General features: G+C 37.1%; 1 protein-coding gene and 1 long non-coding RNA gene across 6 annotated transcripts in view; one reads left to right on the plus strand and one right to left on the minus strand.

Annotated features, from left to right (window-relative positions):
* SATB1 (SATB homeobox 1) overlaps positions 1–127 on the minus strand; it is a 98,006-nt gene extending 97,879 nt beyond the window's left edge. The window contains exon 1 of the mRNA XM_033212769.1: positions 63–127. The gene's annotated coding sequence lies outside the window, so the exon portion shown is untranslated. The remainder of the gene's footprint in view (positions 1–62) is intronic.
* Positions 1–25,818, plus strand: part of LOC117084223 — a 176,083-nt gene that overhangs the window by 485 nt on the left and 149,780 nt on the right. For all 5 annotated transcript variants that reach the window (XR_004437359.1, XR_004437360.1, XR_004437357.1 and 2 more), the window contains exons 2-4: positions 18,286–18,350; positions 19,089–19,141; positions 20,764–20,840. This is a non-coding gene — a long non-coding RNA (uncharacterized LOC117084223). The remainder of the gene's footprint in view (positions 1–18,285; positions 18,351–19,088; positions 19,142–20,763; positions 20,841–25,818) is intronic.

A 25,818-nucleotide genomic window follows, 5' to 3' on the forward strand; every position in this document is an offset into this window, starting at 1 on the left:
CTTGGGGGTGCGCTTGGGGTGCGCGGCGCGGTTCTCGTCGCCCGCCAACCCTGCCCCCTCACCTCTCCGGGGCCCCCACCACGCGCACCCCTCCTGTTGTCGCCTGCGGCTTCCTCTTGTTGTTCGTTCTTTGGCTGGGTTTTGGGGGGTGAGTAGAGGGGGTTACTGTAGTGTGTGTGCAGGCGGAGGAGGAAGTCAGGTGAGAGGCCTCGAAGCACCCCCACCTCAACCCAGCCTGCGTGGGGTGTATGCTTCCCCACTAGGGGCATGTGGGCCGATTTTTTTTTTTTCTCTGTCAATGTTCGGTCGAGACGATGTTTCCTAGAGGGCCTCCTTCACTTACAGCCTGGTCTGTCCATCTCCCTTCATCCCACCCTCGTCCCTCTTAGCCCCCTATCCAGGAGCCTTCCACCCCAAGTGAGGAGCACGTGGCGGAAGGAGGAGCAGGCCCTCTCTTGAAGACCCCCACGCTGTGACCCAGCCCATTTGTTTAAATATTTATCCTCACGTCACCAGCTGTACTTTTCAGCCCACTGGAACAAGACGCCTAAGCAAGGTCCAGTTTCCCCAGAAAGCTGGCGGCAAAGCGGGAGAGATGAGGATTTTATTGACAGGGGACTTGGGAGAGAAGGGGTCAAGGAACCTTCCCAAGTGGAGACTGAAACTCAAAATATCTCTACAAAAAGACTAGGGTGACTGGAGGAGGCTCAGGACCGCAGACTTAGGAGAGACTGGACCTTCATCAACTTTATTTCTCTGCCCCTGCCTCTCCTCCCCTCAGCTCTGAGGAAGCTAACAGGTCTTTTGTTTTGTATTGTGTAGCCTTTGGGAAATTTGCATTGAGTATGTCAACAGAAAATTACTACTGTTTACTCAAAGTTAAAGGGATTGCAGAAAGAGAAAACATAGTTTTTACTTTTCCTCCTTTTTGTACGCGTGTGTGTATTTGGCAAGAAGTGTAGTTAGGTTCATGGCATGAACTGCAAAACGTCAGGTTGTAACAATAAGGACTGTAGAGCTGCCTAGGTGTATTTTTAGAAGCCGCACTTTCTTGAATTCCTTTCACACAAGGCTTGCTCTCTCATTAAGTCCCCATAAATAATTTTATTTAGAGAGGAGGGAACTGTGGAAGCAGGAGGGAGATTGCTAAGATTTCCATCCTGCCAGCGCACAGCACTGTTTGCAGGGAAGTTCCTGGAAAGTGACTGTGGGCTGAGAATTCAGTTTTTCCTAAAAGCTCTGTTAGGTCCTGTTGTGTCAGATGGCTATGAATAAAGCACGCTGGGAAAATCCTGATATCCGTGCAGTCTTATTTTATCTTTTACACAGTGGTTGATTCGACTTTCAAGCCCTGGTAACAAACACATCAACTGTGCTGTATTTTTGTGTGGTTTTTCTAAATAAAGGAGAATACAGCATGTATTCATGCTGCTTTTTCCCCGTATCCATGGTTATTGAATTCCCTGGAATTTATTCATCTTTTTTCAGTTGATCATCAGTTTATGCTGAGACCATAATTCCAAACATATAGGAATTTTTTAAAATTATGAATTACAGTTCTTTTAGTGAACCAACCCTCCTTTTTAAAGACACAAGTGCCCACCACAACTCCTAGTTCTGTAAAGCAAAGCAAAAAGATATAAATGATTATAATGAGGAAAACAGTAAAATGTTTTCTTTCTAGGATCACTTTCTGCCCCCACAGGTCCCAGGAGACATTAAATCCTCCTGCCTTAATTTACCAAAATGCTAAATTTCCTAACCAGTAACAATATCTGTATCTGAGAAAGACATCAGGGTTTGGAATGGAAAAAAATACATTCTCTGTATTTAATTACTGCATAACAGTAATTTATGGTAGCAGGCAGTTGATTTTCCAGTTCTGAAAGCCTGATACGAAGCTGAACAGAAATTTGAAATTTTTGAAAAAGATTTGTTTTTTTTTCTTTCTTACACTCTTATATACTCATCTGCTTCCCCAAGTTATCAGCCAAGCCCCTATAACTGAAAGTATGATATGCTCCCCGAGTTGAACCAAGAGACCATTTTGCTCCTCATTTTTTGAATTTGCTTTTTCCTCCAAGTAGTCTTGTATAGAGAGGTCATGGGCTCTATTAGAATACAGAATTATGTAATTCTGGGTGCAGTACATTAAATAACATAGTTTGATAAGCTCTTAAACGTTACACCTCCACACAGTAGGAATTTATTAAATATTAAGATGTTAATAAAATATTGTAGTTGGCCACAGATTTCATAGCACAAGGCTAAGACCATTTTTCAGAAGAAAGGGGCATTTAATCTGGAAGTTATTTGGTTAGTTGCTATGGTCTGAATGTTAGTGTTCCCCCAATATTAGGGTTCATGTGTTAGAACCTAATATCAAAAGTGATAGTATTGAGAAGTAGGGCCTTTGGGAAGTGATTAAGTCATGAAGGCTCCAACCTTCATGAATGGGATGTGTGCCTTTATAAGACAGGCTGAATCTAGCTACCTTGCCCCTTCCATTGTGTGAGGACACAGCAATAAAAGTGCCATCTGTGAAGCAAGGAGTGAGCCTTCACCAGACACTGAATATGCTGGTGCTGTAATCTTGGACTCCCCAGCTTGCAGAACTGTGAGCAATAAATTTCTGTTGCTTATAAATTACCCAGTCCAAGATACTTTGTTATAGCACCTCAAATGAGCTAACGCAATAATATAGTTGTGCTACTAGATTTTTTGGCAAGTCCAAATCTAACTTAAATGACTGAAAGACAAATCTGGAACATATCAAATGGCCAATAACAGTAGCTGGTACCAAAAGCTACACTGGTTATTTCCTTAAAAGAACAGACAATAAAATATTGTCTACTAAACATTAGAAGAAACATCAAGAGAAAGGATAAAACAGCACTGGCCTTGAAGGAACTTACTTGCTGGAAAAATGACATCAAAATGTGAAAAGACAATGGATTAATTCGTGGTTTGAATTGAAGAAATACTTGAGGAAAAAAAAAATATATATATATGTATTTTTCTATTATTTTAAGACCAGAGGAGTTAGAGATCTTAAAGCTCTAGGTTGGAAGGTATTTTTAAAGTTAATTTGTTCCATCAAATCTTTAGAGGCCGTTCAATGCAGACATTTTGGGTGTGAAGGGGAACTTTCTACTTACCACCATTAAAGCAAGGATTTTTACCTATACATTACTTACCAGAGAGTAGAGTTCACTATATATTGTGCAAGTGAATGGATAATTTCAAAAGTATTTCATTCTATCTTTGTATACTTTATTATGTTTTTACCTTATATTGCACAGAATTAGTCTTCCTAAAACTTCCAACCATTAGTCTTCGTCCTGCCAGTGGCAGCCAAACAGAACAAATCTGTTTATCAGTCAAGATAGGCGTTGTTGTACTGGAGTAACAATTCCAATTTTTTAGTAGCCTATAACAGCAAACGTTGTTTTCTTGGTTATGCTTTGAATTCATTGCAGTTTAGTTGGTCTGTTCCATGTCTGTCACTCCAGATCCCTGGCTAATAGAATAGTCGCCATCTTGAATGTTTCATGTTGTTATGGCAAAAATAAAGATCACTCCGGAGGGTTTCATGCTAACATTTAAATGCTATGGCCCAGAAATGACACACATCATATGGCCTCACAAAGAATTAACCAGGATTAGTTGTGTGGCTCCAAGGAATCATTACAAGGAGATCAGATAGTGCAGCCTATCTTGTACCCAAGAGTAGACAGCTGTGGTACACAATTCTGCGGACTACTATTCTGGTAGTAATCCTTGTCCATATGATAACCTGCCAGCTAAACAGTCTCTTCCTGACAGTTTATGGCCCAAGTCTTCCTTTTTTTAGGGCAAATACTGCCAGAGTAGCCACCAGCTTAGAGGGAAACATTGTTATTGGGGGAACCCACCCCCAGTATTTCAACATTGGTTCGGCCAGTCTGAGAAATAAAGAGAAAAAGTACAAAGAGGAATTTTACAGCTGGGCCGCCAGGGGTGACATCACATATCAGTAGGTCCGTGATGCCCACCTGAGCCGTAAAACTTGCAAGTTTTTATTAGGGATTTCAAAAGGGAAGGGAGTGTATGAACAGGGAATAGGTCACAAAGATCACATGCTTCAAAGGGCAAAAGGCAGAGCAAAGATCACATGCTTCTGAGGAAACAGGACCAAAGCAAAATCAGAAACTCCTGATAAGTGTCTATGTTCAGTGGTGCACGTATTGTCTTGATAAACATCTTAATAGAAAACAGGGTTCGAGAGCAGAGAACCAGTCTGACCTCAAATTTACCAGGGCTGAGGTTTCCCAATCCTAGTAAGCCTGAGGGTACTGCAGAAGACCAGGGTGTATCTCAGTCCTTACCTCAACTGCATGGGACAGATACTCCCAGAGTGGCCATTTATAGACCTCCCCCAAGGAATGCCATTCTTTTCCTAGGGTCTTAATATTATATTCCTTGCTAGGAAAAGAATTTAGTGATATCTCTCCTACTTGCATGTCCATTTATAGGCTCTCTGCAATAAGAAAAATATGGCTCTTTTTGCCCGATCCTGCAGGCAGTCAGACCTTATGGTTGTCTTCCCTTGTTCCCTGAAAATCGCTGTTATTTTGTTCTTTTTCAAGGTGCACTGATTTCATGTTGTTCAAACCCACATGTTTTATAATCAATTTGTACAGTTTAACACAATAGTCATCCTGAGGTGACGGACATTCTCAGCTTACACAGATAACAGGATTAAGAGATTAAAGACGGGCATAAGAATTGTAAAAGTATTAATTTTGGGAACTGATAAATGTCCATGAAATCTTCACAGTTTATGTTCAGAGATTGCAGTAAAGACAGGTGTAAGAAATTATAAAAATTTTAATTTTGGGAACTTATATGTGTCCATATTAAAATGAAAGCTTCACAATTTACATTCCTCTGCCGCGGCTCCAGCTGGTCCCTCCGCTCAGGGTCCCTGACTTCCCGCAACACATTGTGTGACTTCTTTTACTCTCTACTGTCTCTTTGAATGCACCACTACAACCTCTTGTACCCTTAGAACCGCTAACAAAGTGTGGTTTGTTTTTATGTCACTCTTTTATATTTACTAATATTATATACATTCTGTTTTCTCAGGACTTATTTTCCTGGCAAGGGTATAATAAATAGGCATTTTAAACAACTGTTATCTGAAAATGTCATGATCATTATCAAAATTTGAAATTTGGTCTTGAGTAGCTACTTCCCTTGTTGTGAACATCAAATGTCTTATATGATCTTGTAACACAAATTTTAAAAATCCTTCATTCATTCATTTATCCTACTGTTGTTCATTCAGTAAATATTCATTTTTTACCTAGTAGAAGCCAGGAACTCTTTTAAGGACTGGGGATGTGGAGATGATTAAGAGTTCTCCTCTTCAAGAGACACATTTTCCGATTGGGCAGACAGAATAAGAAGTCATTATGATGCTAATAGAATCACAAAGTGTTATGTGAACACTTAGAAAGAAGCAAATAGCTAGCTGGCAGGATTTAGAAAAGTAAAGGAATTGACACTTAAACTAAGTCTTGAGGATAAGTGAGATTTCTCTAGGCAGAAAGAGGAGGTAGAGAGAGGATATTTCAAGCAGGGAGACTAGCATGGACAAAGACACTGAACATGACAAAGCTTATTGTTTATGGAACTGTAAGGAATTCAATGAGGCTGGCACATGGGGTCTTTGTAAAGGCTAAAAATTCTGAAGGGCCTTGCAGACATTCTCTGGAGGTTTGGACATTATCCCATACATCAGGAATTGCAGACTCTTATGTCTACCTTGGGCCATGCATGGATGTACTTGACTAAAGCAGACCAAGTTAAGACCATAAGCAGTGGTGCGGCTATGGCAATGTGAAGAATATATCCTCTGTCAAAATGGGATAATAAATGCCATTGATGCCAAATGTCAGATCTTCCATTCTCCAAAGAAAAGCAGGAAATTTAGATTTATATGAAAAATTGAATATTAAATGTTGTCAACTTATCCATATTTTAAAGCACACTGTTATTCCTTAAGCTAGTTTTGACCTGCAGACAAATTTTGTATAGCTTTTGCATGTATATTTCTACTGAAGGTCAAAGTGTTTATACCCATTAGAGAACACTAGCCACTCTTTATCTGCAAGTTATATGTTCCAGGATCCCCAGTGGATACCTGAAACTGGATAGTACTGAACCCTATGTATACTGTTTTGTCCTATACATACATACCTGTGATGAAGTGTAATTTATAAATTAGGCACAGTAAGATTTTACTAACAATAGCTAATAATAAAATTGAATAGTTATGATACACTGTAATAAAAGAGACTATGGTCTCTCTCTCTCTCAAAGTTAACTTATTACACTGTATTCACCTATTTTCAGACTGCAGTTGACCTCAGGTAACTGAAACTCCAGAAGATAAACCTCAAATAAAGGAAGACTATTGTCTGTTTTATCTCAACCTATCCCATAGCCATGCGCCTAAGGACTGTCTTGAGGATATTTAATTTTTATTTTTTAATTGAGTCCACTAATTGCTTACTCTTACTAGCTGCTCTCTTGCTTTGATGCCAGACTTGCCTTCCACTCAATAGTCAGAAATATGCAACACCACCCCACACTTTCCTATAACCATTAAAATGTTAGAAATACTAGGTATCTTTTCATAACACGTGCTGACCATTTTCTTGTAGATTTGGTCCCATGGGTACATCCATATTCGTAAAAGTCATTCAATTCACTGGGCCATCAGGTCTTTAAGTTCTTGACAACTTGGCTCTACAGATTACAAATTTTATTTAATCTTCTTGACTAAAAGAAAGTCAACGTTCTTGAGTTTTCTTGTCTAACTTATAACCAATAAAAATCATCCATTTTATGTGTTCTGTGAATTTTGAATATGAAGGGGCAGCATGAGCAAATTATATTTTACGTGAACTTTGGAGTAAATAAATACATCTAGGCAAAGCCACTTTAGGTGTCCAACTGTCTGGATTCTAATCCTGGTTCAATTAGTTGCTACCTATGTGACCTAGAGCAAATCTCCTAATTTCTTTATGCCTCAGTTTTCTCACCCATGTTACAGGGATGCTAATAGTTAGTAGATGGGGTTAGTAGATGCACAGTGCTTCAGAATAGAAAAATGAATTTACTAGGATGTAAGTGGGGTATAAGTACTTACTCCTGGATGACATGATGTTGTGCTGGGGGTACACAAGCCAAAGGAGAATTATGGCTTCTATTTCTGGAATATTTATTTTTTACTTGAGGATTTTAGAAATTATTTTCTTATGGAAACAGTCACACATATAATGGAATTAACTGTAGCATTTTGCATGAATTTTAAAGAAAAACAAGAGTCTTAAAAGATCTTTCAGCCACTTGGGACTTTGGGGGGAGGAGTGGGAACTGCGTTTTCTTCCTTCTGCTGTGCTCTCTCCTTTATCAGGTTGGTGGAAATGCTTACGATTACCAGACCATATACACTAGTTACATTTACCTCAAAACTGTGAAAGTACCTCCTGTTTTTATGTGCTATGAATGCTGCCCAAGTGTAGAATCTTTGCCATTTAAATGTTCAGATTTTAAACCAGAAATGTGTTGGGTTAAAGAAGAAAATTATTAGAGCATGACCTTAGGGAAATCAAGTCATAAAAAAGAAAATGGCTGAATTCTATTTCCCATTCTGTTACTAACCAGCTGGCTTATTAATGTCCATAAAGGGAGAGATTTTTGTCCTTTTTACTGATAATCCTCCACACCTTGAATAAATAGATAATGTTGAATGATCTTGGGAAAGACACTTTGTTAAAGTCTCAGTTTCCTCAGCCACAAAACAAAGATGTGATCTTAAACTTAAACTTTAGTGTGTATGGAATTAAATAGAGTGTTTGTTTAAAATGCAGGTTCTTTGAGTCCGTGCCCAGAAATTCAGATTTGGTAGAACCAGATGCTATTCAGCAATCCACATGGATTTGGGGCTTGGGTTATAAGGAGCAAAAATCCAATTTAAAAAGGAAGATTTTATTTTTTATTTTGTTTTATTTTTTGTCACCGTCTCTTCCCCTCCCTGCACATAAATTGGAAAATACAATGCAAGGACTACTTAAGGCATAATTAGATCTAGCTGTTCAAATAATGTCATCAGCTATCTTTTGGTTATACTTTCTTCTCTTTTAACTTTATTCTTAGTCTGGTTTTTCCTTTAAGGAGTTCATTTTTAAGAACTTCATTCTTAATCTGCCTTTTCTCCTAGCTTCCATTCTTCTGACATGAAACCCCAGCACAAAGAGTATTCCTTTTTCTCAAATTTTCCAGCTAAAGAACTATGCCCAACTTGACTGTATTAGATTATGTCAGGTACCCAAACCTGCACTCATCACCATGGTCAGCACCTATGATTCACTCCTCAGCAGCCTTGAGTCAAATGCCCACATTGGATTTGGGAGTACAGTCACTCTACTCAAACCATGTGGGCTTGGACGTGAAGGTGGGATGGTTCTCAAAGACAAATTGGAATTAATTATTTTAGAAATAAGGAAAATGGAGTTTTTTTAGCCAAAACTATAGATCTCCTACCACTACTGAGCATTTTTAAGACGTATTTAGAGATGAATGATCCAAAAATGTTACAAAAATATAACCAATATTCTAAGACACTGAGACATTCAGCCCTCAAGGTGACAAAGCAGGGTCTGAGAAGGACCTAAGATGGTCACAGCCCCAGTGCCAGGTGCCTCACCTATTTACCTCAGTGTTTGGGGCAAATATTAAGTATTTTCCACGTGTGTTATTGTATTAGTGCATTTTCACACTGCTATGAAGAACTACCTGAGACTGGGTAATTTATAAAGAACAGAGGTTTAATTGACTCACAGTTCCACATGGCTGGAGAGGCCTCAGAAAACTTACAATCATGGCAAAAGTTGAAGGGAAAGTAAGATATGTCTTACATGGCAGCACTAAGAGAGAGAGAGAGAGCAAGAGAACGAGCAAGCAAGGAACCGCCACATACTTTTAAACCATCAGATATCATCAAATCTTGAGACAGCACTAGGAGGGTGGTGCTAAACCATTAAAATCACCCCATGATCCAGTCACCTCCCACCATGTCCCACCTTCAACTTGTGGGGATTACAATTTGACATGAGATTTGGGTGGGGACACAGAGCAAAACCATATCAGCTATGAAGGTAATGTATGTGCAGGTGATCTGTGACTTGTGCTATGGGAATCAGTGGATTTTGAAAATTAGTCAAAAGCATTATTGTATGTTTGAGGTGACACTTTGAAGTCATCTCAGACATACAATAATATTACTACTCTAGGATCTTCATGAGATAACCTTGAGGACCTTCATGAGATAACCCAGGCTTGACTTGAACTCCTGAGCTAAAGGGATCCTCCTGCCTCAGCCTCCTGAGTAGCTGGAACTATAGGCACATGCCACTGTGCTGAGTTTTACATTTTAACATGTTTTCTATGGATCATCTAAGAAATTTTTGTCTATCTACAACTTGGTTAGAAGTTGGTTGATGGCAATTGAAAAGACAAAACCCTAGTACAAAACAAAATGGGACAAAGAAACAAGCAGGACCAGCAATTGAATCTTGCCTTGATTTGGTTATCAGTTTGTGTTTATTTAATAATCTTGGGCAAATGTATTCACCTAACTAATACAGCCCCAGCCTGGATCCCAGCATGCCTCGTTCCCATTAATGTTTGAAACATAAATGGATACACACTTTACAGATAATGAAAAGGGGTAAGCAGGCAACAGTATGGAACAAAAAAATGAGTTGACTTAGTTATCAGGTAGGTCTTAGGTGTATTACATGTGAGTTCATGGAAGCAAATTCTGGTGAATGAATTATTAACCCCCATTCTTATTGAGTGAAGAAGCTGCTATCATTTCCTTAAGCTCATTAATACAATTAATAAAAATAAAATGTCTACCTCTTCATTTTAGTATTAAGTCATTAGTTTAGTTTCAGATGGCTTTTCCATACGCTCGCCCCACTGTTACCTTCACCAAAGTAATCCAATGTGCAGCGAGAAGTGTTTTCAACAAATAATGCTGGAATAAATAGATACCCACTTGGGAAACCAAAACAACATTTATCCATATCATACCATATGCAAAATTTATTTGCAATCAATTATAGATCCAAGTGTAGAAGCTGCAAGTATGAAGCTTTTATAGGGAAACATAAGGTAAGTTGTAGATAGACAAAAATTTCTTAGATGATCCATAGAAAACATGTTAAAATGTAAAACTCAGCACAGTGGCATGTGCCTATAGTTCCAGCTACTCAGGAGGCTGAGGCAGGAGGATCCCTTTAGCTCAGGAGTTCAAGTCAAGCCTGGGCAGCATAGCAAGACCGCGTTTCTATGATTCATTAAATTTAAAAGTTATGTTTATCTAAAGAAAAGCAGAGTGAGAAGTGATGTCTGGAAATTCCTGTTTAAACAAACATTACTACTAGAAGGATTTCCTCTCTTGTGCATTTAGTTCAAGTTTTTTGTTTGTTTTGTTTTGTTGTTTTTGAGACAGGGCCCCACTCTTATCACCCAGGCTGCAGTGCTGTGATAGAAGCTCACTCTGTGAGCTTAAGCAAAGTACATTGGGAATTTTCATGCAATCCAAAATCAGGGGTGCAATGGAGCCTTAAGAATAGAAGAACTGGCCAGGCACAGTGGCTCATGCCTGTAATCTCAGCACTTTGGGAGGCTGAGGTGGGCGGAACATGAGGTCAGGAGATCGAGACCATCCCAGCCAACATGGTGAAACCCTGTCTCTACTAAAAATACAAAACTCAGCTGGGCATGGTGGCACACACCTGTAGTCCCAGCTATTTGGGAGGCTGCGGCAGGAGAATCACTTGAACCTGGGAGGCCGAGGTTGCAGTGAGCCGAGATTGTGCCATTGCACTCCAGCCTGGGTGAGAGAGAGAGACTCCGTCTCAAAAACAAACAAACAAACAAACAAACAAACAAACAAACGGAATAGAAGAACTATTGAAGTGCTGTAGGGAACCAAGTCAGTTCTTTCTCTCCGTATCTCATCTTTGTCTTTCTTCCTCACAGTAGTCCAGCTCCCCGCCTCGTTAGTTCACACAGTGAATCATGGTTTCCAATTGTTCTTGAGCCATCTTCAGTCAATCCACCCTGAGAAAGGACCATCTTCTTGTCTTTCACAATTCTCGGGGAAGAGTCTGATTGGCCTGCTTGAGTCCAGTGACCACCCTTATTCCAATAAACTGACCAGAGGCAGGATGATGTTTAAAGAAACATAGCATGTTCTTTCATCTCTTGTAATGTGGAGTGAAAAGAAATTGCATCACAGTTGATGACCGCTCTACATTTCCTCTTCATTAGACATGAGACAGAGTTCACAAAAATTTTGCATTTGGTCACAGTTTTTAATGGCAACAATTATTGTTGTGTTGGTTTTTTATTTCTTTATCTAATATCAGCTTTTCTCTGCATGTCTACATATTGACTAATACATATTAAGGGGCATAAACAAAGATGGTTCATTGTAGAAATAGGCACATTTATTTATAAATTATTAGCCAAGATCTATTCAAATCCAGACATGATTTGTTCTAGTCTGGATATACAATAAAATTAATTTAAATAATTTTAATCAACTTCAAAAGCAGCAAATTCCAAAACAATTAGGATAACTTTAAGAACTCATATTTATTGAGTTAACAGATGGTAAATTAAAAAACAATGAAGCTAATTTTTAAAATCATTCATTGAATTAAAAAATAGACTTATTTAACAAAACTGTTTTTAAGCTGCTTTTTTATCCTAATATGCATGTTTTAAGATTCCAATTCAGGGGACTCTAGAAAGACACAAAGTGAGTTTCAGTAGATGAACTCTCTTCTACTGAATTACTTTTTAAAAGCTTCAGAATCATCTGAAAAGAAAACTATCAACAATAAAAATATAAGAAATAAGACTATTTTAGTTATTGGAAGGGATGGAGGGTTTGCTTCTTCAACAGTTTGCTTGCTAACATGGTCCTATGGTGTGTTAGTCTGTTTTCACACTGCTGATAAAGACATACCTGAGACTGGGCAATTTACAAAAGAGAGGTTTAATTGAACTTACAGTTCCACGTGGCTAGGGAAGCCTCACAATTGTGGTAGAAGGCAAGGAAGAGCAAGTCATGGCTTGCATGGATGGCAGCCAGCAAAGAGAAAGAACTTGTGCAGGGGAACTCCTCTTTTTTGTGAGACTTATTCACTATCATGAGAACAGCATGGGAAAGACTTGCCCCAGTGATTCAATTCCCTCCTACCAGGTTCCTCCCACAACATGTGAAAATTCGAGATGAGATTTGGGCAGGGACACAGCCAAACCCTATCATATGGTCTTCTGTGTTGCTGACCTTGAAGTATCTTGAGAGTTTCCTCTGCTAACGGAGTCAAAGTTGCTCCTGGCCAGAACTTTATTTCTGCATTTTAATGGTCAAACATAAAAAACTTCACCTCTGATGGCTTCTTGAGCCTAGTGCATGGGTGACTTGAAGTATGTTAGCACCAAACAGGTATTTTTTCTTTGATCTTTTCTGTTTTCTCCTTTGTTTTCTAGTTGTAAGTGCCAGAAGCTGACTCTGTGAGCTTACAGGAAAAGGAGAATTTCATGGAAGCACAGTGAAAGCATGGGTTCTTTTCCTTTTGGGTTCCCACTTCATGGGGTCTCCTTGCAGCTTTTGGAGGTGGAGCAATTAACATCTCCCAGTACATGAAGTATACCAGAAAATGTGGTTGTTTTCAAATGAGAGTTCACTCTGTACTTCCTGAGGATTTTATAGATGAAATTGGAGATAAAATCCTCAGGAAGTTCACTTCTACTTCCTGAGGATTTTATAGATGAAATTGGAGATAAAATCCTCAGGAAGTTCACTTCTACTTCCTGAGGATTTTATAGATGAAATTGGAGATAACACCATTGATACATTAAGATACGTCATTTGCATTTTACCAGTTATTATTAGTTTTAACATGATGACATATTTAGAACTAGAATTATCCATGTAGAAATGAAGTTATTCCATTAAAAAAAATGGGAATACGTTTATTTGAGTGGCTAGTTGCTCAGTTACTGTTATAGTCTTTACCATGGGCAGTCACAAACTGATGTAATTTATTTTATGGTCCTGGAAACTTCTTATCTAAGGTCTGATCTTTTTTTATGTTGTAGATATTCCATTACTTGATCAGTAATGTTTAGAATTGTATATACTTGTTTTTATAGACCAATTCATTAGTTGTAATTTCAGTTAAAAAACATTTAGAGATACAGAAACACACTTATTGTTGAGATTGTAGTAAAATTATTTTATTTTTATGCATTTGAAGCTCTTTGGCCCCTAGCCCCATTTCCTCTGGAAATAATTGTTTTTATAATACCAATTTGATAATATGAATGTTCTTAGGAATGTAATTACAACAATATAGTAGGAGAGACTATATTGTTTTTAATTAAACAAGAACAGATGAAAATAAGAATATGTTATAACCAAATGAAAAAATGCACTAGATGAAACTTCTGCAGAAATAGAAATCAAAGATATAGAGGAAAAATTTCATAACTAGTCTAAACATCCAAGGAAATGAATAGAGTTAAATGGATAAGAGGTAATTAGATGACCAATTATGGAGTTCTAATTTAGAATGTAAGCTACTTAATGGCAATACACATCTTGTTGTTACCCAACCCCAAAGAGATAGCTTAACATATAGTATTTACTATTATTGTTAAATAAACATTCTTTTCTTGAATTTATAGATAAAATAATGAGTGTTTTAAAAATAGAGCAGATGGATCAGAAGTAAAAACTTCAGTTATAATAAAAGAAAACTTTCCATATGTAACAAATACACTGACATTGTTGGGTTTCTTTTGAGCAAAATTAAGGAATGCAAGACATAAATAAATAAATTTTTAAATTTCTGGGACAAAGAAAATGTCTTAAAGCACATGTGAAGGAAAAACATATGCTTTTGTAGATTGCCTTCATCTTTCTTATATAGAACAAGAACTTTTTAAAGAACACAGGTAAATGTCCACATAATTTTAAGAGAAACAACTTTGAAGTATGCTAGAAAGTCTGGTTGTTTCCTTATGAGAGTTCAATCACTTCTACTTGCTGACATTTTACAAATGGAATTGGAGATGACACCACTGATGCACTAAGCTACATCATTTTCATTGTACCAGCTAGTATTAGTTTTAACACGATGGTATATTTGGAACTACAGCTATTTATGTAGAAATGGAGTTGTTCCATAAAATGTTTTATGCCTACTCAATTATCAACTTATGCATAGAAGCAACAGAATAACAAAATCTTCCAGGTATCAGAGAATTTAACAACCAAAAGTCTTTTCTGCAAAAATCGCAGAGAAATATTGTCCAGATCACTGAGAGGTGAGATAGTATAAAAACTCAAGAATAAGAAATTCCAGTAAAAAAGATTAATACTAAGCTTTGAAGGAAAAGACAAAATAAGTGAAATACAGTGAAATCAAAGTGAATTGGGAATTGATGCTGATAGCTAGATATTTTTTACTAAGGGAGCAATGTTTTCAATAAAATAATCCTGGAGGGTTTTACATTTTTAAATAAAGCATCTGTACCTCGTGATCACAATGTGGAAAGAGGAGAGGAAGAAAATAAAAGCATTAGAAGAAGCAGCATTGTTGCTTTATTTTCAAGTCATTAAATAAGAATGCATGTAAGTATAGTTGTAGACAATTTAGTGTCGGCACTAGTTGAATTGAAAGCAGGATATCTATTTTCTAAATAATTATCAAAGATAAAAAGACAAACATTGTCCATTCAAAAGACAAAATGGAAAGACAACAATAAGGAACGATTTAAGAGAAGAAAGTTTAAGTTCAATCAAGCTTAAAAATTATGACAAGTATAAATGGCTTAAATTTTCCTATTCAAATGGAAAGATCCTTAGATTAAATTAAAATGAAAGTCTAATGATTTGGTGGTGCTTAAAAAAGTCATACTTAAAGAAAAAGGACACAGAAATATTTTTTAATGGCAAAGTTTTTTCCAGCCTAACATGTTCACGTCCAAATCAAAAATACAATATGAATATCAAACAGGACAGAATTTTTGGCAAAAAAACTCCAAAACAGTAAACATGACAAAAGGGACTATTTTATACTTGTTGCTAATGTCATTCTACTGAAGGAATAATAGTGCTGAAAGATTATGCATTAAATAACTTCAAATAAAAAATAATTTATACATTCTGTTTTAAAAATACAGTATTATTTACCACAACAAAATAATATATATCCAAGCAGTACAAAAGTTTGCAAATTTAGGAGCTACACAACTGAAGTACTTTATATCAGTAGGTTAAATAAGAAATAAATTATTAATTTAATAGGTTTTTTGAAAGCAGAAGAGAAAATTTACTATCTGTTCCTGATAAAATGGTGAAAATAGAAAAAATAAAATATTTTTCAACATAATAACTGTATCCTAATTATTAATATCAAAATTAGTTCAGAATACTAAAAATGTACATATTTATAACAGGATGGGATGGAAGTTGCTATAATGGTTTTGCCTTAATAATATCATTTAATAGTATTTATAAAACTCTGATCAATGTAATAAAACATACCAAAGAAAGAAAAGCTACGTAGAATGAAAAAAAGAGATACAACATTATGTATTGAAAAAATATTTTTATAGTGTAAAACCCCAAAGTAGTCAATGAAAACCTAAATAAACAATAATTAGTAAAATATTAAAACATACAAACATGAACATAAATCAACAGTGTAAATGTCAGCAATCATTAACTCACACATAAACTTTTAAAAGAGATAAAAAGCAAATTCATAGATTGGTTTCAAGTGTGAAGGATAAAATTTTTATATTGTTAATTATTTCCCAAGTTTAATGGAAATATAATAACAATATCCCTTTCATTTTTTACTTTTTGAGGTAGCGGTGAGAGGAATTTGATTTTATTATAACTCTAGAAGAGAAAGTAGTCAAGAATAGCAAAGTACAACTTTTGAGAAAGCAGAATAATGAGTGACTATTCTTATCAAATATTAAAATATAAAGTTGTAATAATTAAAACCATATTGGCACCAAAATAAATATATTAATTAGGCAAAACATGTGGGCAAATAAATTATATATAAAAATGAAATATTTGGTAATGGCCGGACCACAAATTAAAGGAGATGGAAAATGTTTTGCAATATATGGACTAACAGTTTGGAAAAAAATCGGCTTTTACACTCATTATATACATAAAATGCATTACGCAAATTCAAGCCTTAGGAAGTCTAATGAGACTTTGTTTTATAGGCTTAAAACATTGTAACAAAATTGCTAAGTGAACAGTAAAATAGATTTGATTGTATTAAACACTGGATTATGTTAAAACAACAGTGTAACAAGCAAACAGTCGCCTAGGTGCAATTGCAATTATTTGAACATAATAAGAAAGGGTTGATATGATTATTTCGCAAGAGCTCATACAAACTCATACCTAATATATGAGATAAGAATGAAATCACATTTCATAAAATATGAAATATAACAAATTTGCAAGCACATAAAAATCCAGCCTTAATAATAATCAAATGAATATATAGTAGAACGAAAAAATGTGTTATATTTAGGTTTAATCATTTAAAAATTGATGTCAAGGACTTACACTTTCAACTGTTACATTTAGATCAGCTCATCCTATAAGGACAAGTAGAACAAATAGAAAAGTTGAATAAAATCTACCAAACATTTGTTTAAAAGCACTGGAGAGCTCCACAGTGGAGAGGGCTTGAGAGCAAAGAATTCAAGAGAGATCCTAACTGCCTGTCAGAAACTAAAGTAAAACATCACTTAAAGAAGAGATGATCTTCCAGAGGTCCAAATTATCTCTACAATTTTTCATACACAATGTCTGGCAGTCAATAAAATTACCAGGCATACCAGAAGACAAGATAAAATGACTGAAAACAGAGCTAAAGGAGATCCAGATATAGGAGTAATAAATTTTAAAATATCTATGATATCTTTTAAAAATTTTATAAGGAGATAGAAAATTTCAGCAGATTACTATTAACTGTGATAAAGAATCAAGTGGAAATTCCAGAACTGAAAAATTAACTGAAATTAAAAACTCAATAGGTGGATATATGAGCAGATTAGAAATTGTTGAGGAACATACTTATAAGCAGTAGAAAGTTTGATGTTAATACCTAACAAGGTCAGAAAAGGTGTATTGGAAAATGATTTCTGTCATGTAACTGGTGACATGTAAACCTATATACCACTTTTTGGAAATATTTTGACAATGTGAATTCATTATTTGAACAAAAATTATTTATGTCTTTTAACCCAGTAATCTTATCTCTGGGAATGTACCATAGGAAGTAAGTTGTTAGATGCACATGCCTCATGTGTGAAGATACTACAGACTTACTTAATGATAGTAATAACTATCTACAGACAGTGTTTAAATACTTTATTTCAATTAATGCAGGTTAATCCTCACAACAATCTATGGTGCTAGTTAACATTACTATCTTCGTTTTACAGATAAGAAAACGGAAACATTGAGAAGTCAAGTAACTTGCTCCAGATTATATAGCTAGTGCATAGAGAGGCAAGGATTTGAACCAGGTTGCGTGGCTCCACATGCACTTTAACCTGCTTTATTTAGGCTTTTGGAAGCAACCTAAATAGCTAACATTTGCTAAATAAGTGCAGTATACATGGTCTGAGTGATATTTTGCAGGTATTAAAAAATGAACATTCTGAACCCTTTTAGCAACATTGCAAATACTTCTGATATGATGTATGCATATAAATATGATCAAAAGGAAATATCCCAAAAGGTTAATGACAGTTAAGTGAGGTTAGTAGCACAATAGTTTCTTTTCTCATTTTCTCACATTTTTAGTAATGTCTGTTGGTTGCCTATATTAAAAAACAACTATGAAAAAGTAGTAGCATGTATTGGATCAGAACATGGGCTCAGACTGCCTGTGTCATCTCTTATTAGATGTGTGACCAGGGACAAGTTATTGACCTTTTGTTTCTAAGTTATCCTGCAAAATGAAGATAATTGTAGTAACTACCTAATAATGTGATTGTAAGGATTAAATTATTTAGAACACTATTGGTTACTTGGAAAATACGCAAGCATAAGCTATTTTGTTGTTATTGTTATTTTACTACCAAAGCTTATTGTTTCAGAGTCCCTCGGTGACCAGGCAAAAAACAGTTCCCTCCAGCTGGTCCTCAGATGGGCACATCTATTAGTAAGTTTCGTTTCTGTATGTGGATCTTTATTCATCCTTACTATGAATTCCCCAATACTGAAGTTTCTAGGAACCTACCTGCCATTGGCTGAAGGTCTGCTTCTGAATTCTTTCCCAGAGGCAGTGACAAAAATCAAATATCTGATGTATTCTTTAACTTTCAGTAAGCTCAGTTTCCCTGCTTGTGTCACATCTCTAAACATACATATATGTGTGATTGAAACTGTCTATTAAAAGCAATGTTACATTAACATTATCAATACTGAATTAGAGAAAATATCTATCAATGTCACCAATTCCACCTGTCTCTTGATGCATGACTTTTTACCTGACAGGGTAAATAACAATAGAAAGTTTTTTTAAAAAAATAGAAGCGTTGTTATGAAGGGATTTTTCTGAATTAAGTGCCCCAGAGAGACTAGGATGTGCTTTAAAACTTTTTGTTCCACCTGGCAGATCCAAAAAATTTTGGAAGCTTTTGGTTGAACTCCCTCATTACTTGAAGTTGTTTCATTAACATTGAATATATATATCTGTTAGGTTACCAAGGCTTATGGTTAGCTATCTTAATGGCTAGTGATATAGGACCTTTGTAACAAACCCTACCAATGGAACTGACAGGATTTTACCAGGGAGGATATTGCAGTCCTTGTAAGAGGAAGGATACAAATTGGCATTTCATACATTTGTGAGAACAATCCCCTTTAATGTGTCTGTTTGGTTTTCATGATATTGCAGGCCTCTGCTCTTGTAAGAAGTTAGCTGCAGAACCCACATGTGAATCCTTGTAGGTGAGTCCACCATTTCACTAATACTGTCTGTATTTTAATTGCCTCAATTAAATCCATCTGACATTCATTGGCAAAGTCCTTTGGTTAAACTTCCTAATAATTCTCAGCTCTATCATATGGTAAATGTTTAACACATTGCTTTAATATTTGAGTTTTTCATTTTTGCTGGAGTTATTATTCCTCTCAGGCTTATTCATGAATGCATTTCTGGATTTATGCCTCCTGCGACCCATTCCAGGATTTACCCCAAACCTTCCACCCTGTTTTTTAACAGAAAAGTTCTGTTATGACACAATAGTACTTATTAAGACAGATTTACCATCCAAGTCTCAGGACAGCATTTCACGACCATAAATAACTGGTCACATGAAGAACCAGAGTCTAGTAGTAGTGAAATTCATTTTCCTTCTTGAAAAAGTGGATCAGAGGATTCAACCAACAAGTGGTGAATCAATAAAAAGCAGTAAAATAGAAAAAATGTTACCAAAAGACCTCAAGATTACTGACGCATATGAATTGCTTTTTTATGTAGGAAAATACTGGATCATTTCTTATTATCATAGTATAATTAGAAGCAATTTCGTGTGTTCATTTTGCCAGATGAGTTTAAACGGAATTGGATTTGGTTCCCTCTCTTAACATGAGTTCAGTGTCTGAACTTGGGCAAATTTCTAAACAATTCTGAGCTTCACTACCTCTGCTTGAAAATGAGAACAGTTGTATTTATCTATTATTTGTCTATTAGGTTGTGAGAGCAAAAATGTTGTAACATGAAACACCTGGCACCCAGCAAGCAATTAATGCTAGTCCTTCCCACCCCTATTTATGGAGGTAGAAAGAAAAAAGATAACAGACAGCCCTACTTTTATTTTTACATATATCCTTCATTGATTATCTTATGAGTAAATTTAAAAACAGGCGAAATTCTCATCTCTTCATCCTTCATTTCTCAGTGCTTTATCAAATTTCTACTATGAACTAAGAACTGAGTGCTATCAGAGACACAAAGAAGAGTCAGGTATTGTTCTGTTCTCAAGGACATTAGCATCTAGAAAGGAAGATATTTTTTAATGCCATTAGAGAGACAAAATAAAGCACTGTCCTAGTTTTAAGCAGGAAAAATCATTTTAACCGGGGTTGCCAGGGAAGGTTTCATGGAATAGGTAGTGTTTGGGCTTTAAAGAATGGGTATAGTTTGGAAAGCAAGGAGAGAGGAAATACAATGAGTCATGACTGAAGCACAGTTGACCCTTGAACAACACAAGTTTGAACTGTGTGGGTCCACGTATAGTGGATTCTTGTCATCCAGAAGTGGATCAAAAATATGGTATTTGCTGGATACAAAAAGCCATGTATAGCGAGGACCGACTTTTCCTCTATGTGGATTCAGCAGGGTCCACTTGAGTATACCAGGATTTTGGTATGCTGTGGGGTGGCCTGGAACCAATCCCCTGCGCATGCCAAGGGGAGGGACAACTGTAGTATAATTGAGAGAAAAACCATTGTCCCAGGATTGGAAAGATAGGTTGGCATTACCTTGGATGAACCACTTCTCCCCGCTAGCCTTCAGCTTCTTCACTTGTGAGAGATGTAGAATAATCCCTGCCCTGTTGGTCTTTCAGGACTGTGGAGAAGATCAAATGGGAGCTTGGATGTGGAAGCTCTTTGGAAACCAAGAAACACTCTGCAAATGAAAAGGGTATCGTTTTTCCTTTTCTCCCTTGTACCATAAATTTCATGATGGCACTTAACAGAGCCAGTCATTTTGGTATTTAAAAAATGTTTGGTGAAATAATTAGTTATTGGTTGAATGAATGAGTTTATAAGTGAGTAAATGAATTAAACAAAGGTATGGAGTAGGAAAGCACACAATATGAGCAGAGAATAAGGGGTTCTTTCTGGAAGCATGCACTAGAACTGGATGTTAGGGATGTGAATGTGGCTAGCTGGGATGGGTCTGTGGTTCTCACAGTGTGATCTGTTGACCAGCAGTGTCAATATCAGCGGTTAACTTGTTAGAAATGCAAAATAATTATGAATTTGAAACTCAGGGTGGGACCCAGCAATCTGATTCTCTCTAGGTCATCTGATGCATAGCAAAGTTTTGAGAACCATGACTTTGTATTAAGGTGAGGAGTTTGGAAATTATTTTTCTGTAAGTTCAGTGCTAATGAAGATTTTCAACTGTAGGTGGACATAATCACAGCCGTATTTCTAGGATGATGAGGCGGGAGGTTGTACCTATAATGTCTGTGACTTTAGCATTAAAAGGACAATTAGAAGTACTGGAAAACACACTGTATTTGCCAAGCTCCAGAGATGAAGATTTTGCTTTTTCCTATTTCCAAATAATATCCCCATACTTACCCAAGAGATGAAGCAGAACAAGCATTGCTTCCAGGCACTGGGGGAACTCACTTGGTCTACAGAGACCAGGCAGGATGGGAATGTTTATGTGAAAACAAAAATGAGAGCAGACTGTCAAATATGGCCCCAACCTTTCTGCAGACAGAGGAGTAAGTGAGCCTTTCGTCCTGACCAACTGTAAGGAAACATTAAATGGAACCTTCCAAACTGGTTTAAAGTAGGCAGCTAAGCCTATGCCAAGGACTAAGCCAAGTGCACTGGCTACAAACACACCTATGTCGTCAGGGCTGGTGAATACAAATCTGCCAAAGGAGAGCACATTACATGGAGGAAATACGAAGAGCCTCAGGGAAACATTTATCCTAAAGGGGAGAGTCAAGACAGAGATATCATGGGTCAGCTGGAAAGGAGATGGAGGGGAGAGGCAGGAGGTGAGCTGTTCAGATTGCGAGCATGACCAATCCAGATGGCTAGGATGACCAGTCATCCTGGTTTGCCCAAGAGTAAGGGAAATCCCACAATGTAGGATTTCCAGGACAATCCTTGTCAAACCAGGACAATTGATCACCTTAAAACTGCCCTTTCACCTGTGTTCAAGACCTGGGGAGAAGGCATAATAAAAATAGAAAAAATCACTGCTCTCAACGTCACTTCTCAAAATATTGTCCAGAAACTAGCAGCATAGGCTTCACCTGGGAGCTTGTTAGAAATGCAGATATTCAGGCATCCTAGACCTACTGAATCAGAATCTGCACATTGACAAGAGCCCTGAGTGATTTGTATGCACATTAGAGTTGGTCTTAAAAGATCCTGTGGCACCCCCAGTAAATAATGGAGCAAAATAGAGAGCAGAAATAATTTCCTCTGGGCTGTAATATGGCTAATATCCAGGTTGATCAGGTACTAAACTAAAACCAGATCAACCTTGCCTGGGAAGGAGGCAATCTAGGAATGGAGAGCAACCCAGGCAGAGAGGGAGAAAGATGGCTGACACAAATTAGCCAAGAGGGTAATTGAACTATTAATTCAACTGTTAATAGTAGTAGTATTTGTAGGGAATGTGAGAAAAGCCAGCAAGCCAGCAATTCTATGGTAAGAATAAAGCTACAGAAATACTCTTCTGTTGCCAGTACTGTGACCCTTCTAGGCTGATGTGGGTTGGGAAATGGGTTATGCTTAGAAATGTGGAACTTGCCAGATGTGATGGCTCACACCTGTAATCCTAGTACTTTGGGAGGCCGAGGCGGGTGGATAACCTGAGGTCAGGAGTTCAAGACCAGCCTAACCAACATGGAGAAACCCCGTCTCTACTAAAAATTAGCCTGGTGGTGGTGCATGCCTGTCATCCCAGCTGCTCAGGAGGCTGAGGCAGGAGAATCGCTTGAACCCGGGAGGCGGAGGTAGCGGTGAGCTGAGATCACGCCATTGAACTCTAGCTTGGGCAACAAGAGTGAAACTCCATCAATACCACAAAAAAAAAAAAAAAAAAGAGAGAGAGAGAGAGAGAAAGTATGTGGAGCTGCAAGTAGTAAGCTTGTAGTAGTAAGCTTGTAGAGAAAAATCCAAAATGATCATCCACTGTAAGTGTTCAACTCTAGATCTTGGCCTCATCCACTTGTATGTCATTCAAATATAGTGTGCAAAGAAAGTTTAGTTGTCTTTCTTTTTTCTGCCTGGTCTGATCCTCTTCATGGTTTCCAGCTCTGCAGTCTAGCAGGGATAATTGACACTTAATTATGGTGTTTCATTCTCCTCTAGCTTGAAGGTATTTCTTTCACTTTCAACATTGAAGCCAGTAGTTCTTAAAATCAAACATGCAAACATGCATCAGTCACCTGGAGGGCTTGTTAAAACAGATTACTGGGTCTGCCCTCAAGGTTTCTGATTCAGCACATCTGAGGTGGAGCCCTAGAATTTGCATTTCTAATGAGTTCCCAGGTGATGTGGAGAGTTTTAGTCCACAGGCCACACTTTAAGAACCTCTGATTAAAACTATTCAGAGTTTATTTCATATCCAAAAGTGATTATTTAAAAATTATTTTAGATTAATGCTCCTCAAACTGATTGATTTTTCCAATCATGTACCAAATACATAATTCTATTGCGCATGACCAGTATTCAGCTTTTGCCACAAGCAACTCACCATGCCAGTTCCACACACCTGAACTGGTTATATCCTGTTTAACAAGATCAGTCCACTGATCACATACTAGGATGTCATGGCAATGTCAATTTATGATATAAGTTTCTAAACATGAACTTTCATCTGTATTTCTATCACCCCTGAACAGGAACAGTTTGTGGACTGCACAAACTGTTCCTTGGACCACACTTCGAGTGACATTGTTATAGATGACATGGTCTCTTATAGGAAAATGCACAGTCTTTCTTAGATTCTCTATCTTCCTCTTCCATCTCATTCCCAACATAGATCTGGGTACATGAGTGGGGTCTTATTATAATCTTGTGACACCCTGGGATCATGCACTATCCTCTAAATAATCAATAGTTTCTACTATGGAGAGGCTCAGTTTATCTTTTCCCCTAGAATTGGGACCACTGAAATATAACTAGAAGCCAACTGATCTTTTGGGATGTTGTGTGCTTGCTCTTAACCGCTACTGCCATAGTTCTGAACGTTTCCCCAAGCATCAAAAAGGCCCCATGACCTCTTTTTCCCTAGACCTCTGCCAGTCCACCAACACTCTCAGTGGGGAAGTAAGAAGCCTGGTGGATCCTGCTTCCCACACAAAGGTCATGACGAGACAGATGCTTTCTAAGTCCCATATATCTACCCACCTTCTGCTGTCACCTCTGTACCTCCTGAGTCACATGGAATGTTGTGCTGAGCCAAATTGTCAGTCTTCTAGAAGCAGTGGAATATTGGAGGCAGCTTATACCTTAGCTGCTTCTTAAATTTTCAGGAGTTTTGTGAGCCAGTTTTTAAACATGGCCATTGTTGAAAATTAAACAATATAAACTTATAATCAAATATATTATATTAAAAATAAAGAATTAATGTCTCCAACTCATCACTTCCTATTTATTGTTTTACACTTTACTACTATCTATGCCTTCATATGTGTATGGTGGAAATACCACATAATTATATTTAATGGTGTACCACCACACAGCTCTTCCCACCTCTGCATTCAGTGACATCACTTTGGTAGCTTGAAATCAGCCATGATAGAAATACGTATGTCTTGGAAATTGGCAAATATTACAAATCAGCATTCCACCCTCCCTTACCTCCCCACCCCCCAGCCAGCTATTAAACATTTACCAGCACACAACCACCCAGAGCCCGCATCTGGGAAAGTGAGCCACTAACCCGATGACCTGTGATAACCCTAGACATACCTAGCTGTTACTAAGCTGCCCTTCCCATAAGGGTCAGCCCCAAAAAGGTGTGTGTCCAGAGGAGAATAAAAACTGAAACCCTGAGATCATCTTATTTACTTGCCCTATTTCTGCCTCTTTTCTCTCCCTGCCATCTCTGGGGTCCAGAAGGAGAAGCTTTTTATTTCCTCCGGAGTTTATTCTTATACATCAAGGATAAACATTCATGACCTAACATCACCTCTCTTGTTTTCTCCCACCAAAGCTATAAGGATAGTCTAATCATGAAAAAACATTAAACAAACTCAAAATGGGGACAGTCTATAAAATACCTAACCAATTCTCTTCAGAACAGTTAAGGTCCTGAAAGGCGAGGAGAGAACAAGAAACAATCACAACTTGGAGGACATTAATGCACTAAATTTAATACGGTTTCATAAGTTGGGCTGAAAAGAAAAGGACAGTAGAAAAACGGATATGAGAATACAGTCTGAGTATAGTGCTAATGTGAAGTTTTTAATCTCCAACTTGATAGCATGGTTATAGAAAATATAAACATTAGGCAAAGATGAGTAAAGGTTATACAGGAACTCTACTATCTATACAACTTTTCTGTAAATATAAAATTATTTCAAAATAAAACTAAGAAAAAAACATGGCCTGCATAATAGATGAATGGATATCTTCTGGGGTCTATGAAAAACCCTGTGTCCTACATTCGCTTGCTTTGTGATATCGTAAAAGGGGGAAAGGAAGGAAGGGATGATAGAAACATTATTTCTCTTAATAAACTTGGATTTTAAAATCTTTTATCTTTTCACAGCATAAAACATTCCACTTAGGATGTTATAGGTTGAGCATTAACTTTCTCTTTCTCCTTTTCTTTATAGTCTTTCTGTAATAGTTCAAATCCCCTCCACCCTGAGGGTGGATGTTTCTAGATGACGAAGGAGATCATAAACAGAGAG

The sequence above is a fragment of the Trachypithecus francoisi genome, unplaced genomic scaffold (assembly GCF_009764315.1).
Source record: "Trachypithecus francoisi isolate TF-2019V2 unplaced genomic scaffold, Tfra_2.0 Lachesis_group0, whole genome shotgun sequence".
In the NCBI taxonomy this organism is placed as follows: Eukaryota; Metazoa; Chordata; class Mammalia; order Primates; family Cercopithecidae; genus Trachypithecus; species Trachypithecus francoisi.